Source organism: Octodon degus, unplaced genomic scaffold, assembly GCF_000260255.1.
Source record: "Octodon degus isolate 3935 unplaced genomic scaffold, OctDeg1.0 scaffold00091, whole genome shotgun sequence".
Classification (NCBI taxonomy): domain Eukaryota; kingdom Metazoa; phylum Chordata; class Mammalia; order Rodentia; family Octodontidae; genus Octodon; species Octodon degus.
The window spans coordinates 4,604,631-4,607,461 of NW_004524667.1; positions in this window are offsets into that span (position 1 = coordinate 4,604,631).

Sequence of the window (2,831 nt, forward strand, 5' to 3'; positions counted from 1 at the left end):
TTTCCAGGCAAGCATTCATTCCACTGAGCTATCTCCCTGGCCCATGGGTTGTCTTCTCAAAGCAAAGTATTTTACCTTCGCAATTTTGAGGCTGCAAAAAGTAGACACTTGCTGGTTTCATGATGCCATGAGGCCATTTTTTCGTTGTACTGCTCCAAAGTACTTAGCCTTTTAAGGCCAACCTCTTTAGCAACCAAGTTGCTAAAAAGGAGAACCAAGTTCTCCTCTACTCAATGTTTGCAGCCACAACTTTACCAGAATTTCTTTTCTGGCCAAACTCAAAAGCTTTAAAATCATTCTGCTGGTCCATTTGCTCTTGATTCCCAAAAGCAATAGACTCACTTGAAATTTCTTCCACCAGATTAACTAGTTCCTGCTCTTAGTCTCACTCTCCTTCAATGTCTCTTGATATGGGTAAAACATGATGAATTTTCCACCAGAGCACACACAATATCTGTGGTGTGGAGTCCAATGCCAGTACAGTCCTTCAATACAGCTTTCAACTGAAACCTGCTGAGCCTGGTCTTTATTAGCTGCATTTCCATCATCATACTAGTTTTCCAGGCTCTGACCAGAATCTTCCATCCAGCTCAGCTCACAGCATTCTCTGGCTACTCCTCCAGCTGGCATCGCCAAACCTTTCCAGCTCCTCCTAAAAGCCAGTTCTGATGGCTTCTGAACCACACTGTCAGTTAATATCACAGCAATGACTCCATTTATGGGACCAAAGTCTGTGTTACTTACTTTCTTATTATTGGGGAAAAAATACCCAACACTAGAAGTTGATGGAGAAAAGGTTTATTTTAGTTTGCAATTTATAGAAGCTTCAGTGTCTAGTCAGTTGCCTTAAAGGCAGGAGATGGTAGAGGAAAAAGTTCATGGCCTATCGAACAGAATGCAGCAGGACTACCTTCTTCTGTCCCTTTTTTCCCATATAGGTTATAAGGTCATTGATTGGTATCTCCCACACCCAAGGTAGGCCTTCCAACTTCGGTATATCCATCCTCTACTCCTAAAATTATGTGGACTAAGCCCATATCACACACTCATGATCCAGGCATTCTCCAAAGGCCAACCTACCATATTTCCCCAAAAGCAAGATCTACCTAGAAATTAGCTGCTGGTCATTATCAGGGTGATGGCCAGTGTCACGCAGAAGAGTACTCCTTACTGTTCTCTTGTGTGGTGGCTACACTTTAATCGCAGGTAAGGTAAGGTGTTGGGTTGACATATTTGAGGTTGACATTTTTGATCTCTAGTTTTGAAGGTTGACTATCTTCTTATTAGATCATATTCTCAAGGAAACATGTTACGAGTGCATGAAGCTTTGGGGAAACAGCTAGATATAAGTCATAGCAGCTTGCAAGCACATTAATAGTACTGTAAGTAGATTTTTATGTAGATTTTCATGTTCTAAATATGAATTGTTTTGTAATGGATAGTAGAATATTTTAATACTTTCTATCTGTTAAATCAATATGTTACTCAAAAATTTCAACATATAAAACAAAAAATAACACTGAGTGGATTCTAAAATTCAAGAAAGGATTTACTCACAGCTTTGTATGCTATAAGCCTCCAAGGATAAAATTTAAGTGTAAATCGCCTCCTAATTTGGTCTCTTGTCACTCTCACAACTCAGTTTTAGTAGATAAGTGTTTAATATTTCTTTGCAAATGGATTACTGTCTCAACTTGGAGAATTCTTATGTATCCTGACTTCATTAACTAAAATTTGCTTCTTTTAAATGTCTTTATGATGTTTAGAAGGACAGTAGATAAAGCTTTAAATTTATCTATAATTTGAGAATGTATGTGTTTTCCAAAGTAAGTTTTATAGTTGAGGGCATTCCACATTCCAAAATAAAGTCCACATTTACTATATATAGATGAACTATATTCTCTGAGATTTTGTAGCTTTCTACTTGAATATAAAATTCTGAATCCTCCAAGATAAAACAAGCTGTGATTTTCAAGAGCTATGATTATGGATTTATGCCAAACTTCCCATTGTCTCCCTATTCCTTGGTGGCCATTAAGAACTTGAAGGATTTAGTGCTCTAATTGTCTTCCCAGAGTACACATTTCACAGAAAAGAAAAATCTGTGCATTTGCACATGAATCTAAGTGAAACTCTTCCTTATAATTTCACATGGAGCTCTGAATAGTAATAAATAAATCAATTTTAAAATATAGTAGTTTAAAATATCATTCTCTAGCCTCTTCTGCTGCTTGGCACCGAAATATATCAAAATGTGATGTTCTGGTTGCCTCTAGACTATGCAATGTTTTCTTTAGACCTCCATATTTGTGAAGTTTTCTTTGAAACTGTTATTTAATAAAATATTAAATTAAAAATAAAAATGTAAAATATTCTATAAACTGACTTTTTATTTCAACAGAAGGAGTTAAAATTCAACTAAGGAAAGTTGATAGTATTTGATATAGATTATTTATAGATACTCCATATACCTATCCTGCAGACTTCTTTATACCTGTAGAAATCCATAGTGCTATAATTAATTGAATTTCACAGGCATATGAAAAGGGTCATTGTCATTTCCTATTTTTGACAGTCACCACTCCTTACCCTTTATTTAGGCCAAAAAAAAAAAAAAAACAACCACAACTTTTGTTTGTTACATTAAAATGGAAAACCTGCCAGCATTTATTAACAGGCATCCTTCTCTGAACTCTTCTTGCAATTTTTATCCTTTTTTTTTCTTTTTTGTGTTTTTAGGGAAGAATCTACAGGGTGTTCATGGTCTCACTACTAGATTGGACTCATAGTGATCCACCTGTTTACAGCCTCCCAAAAGCTTGGATTATAGG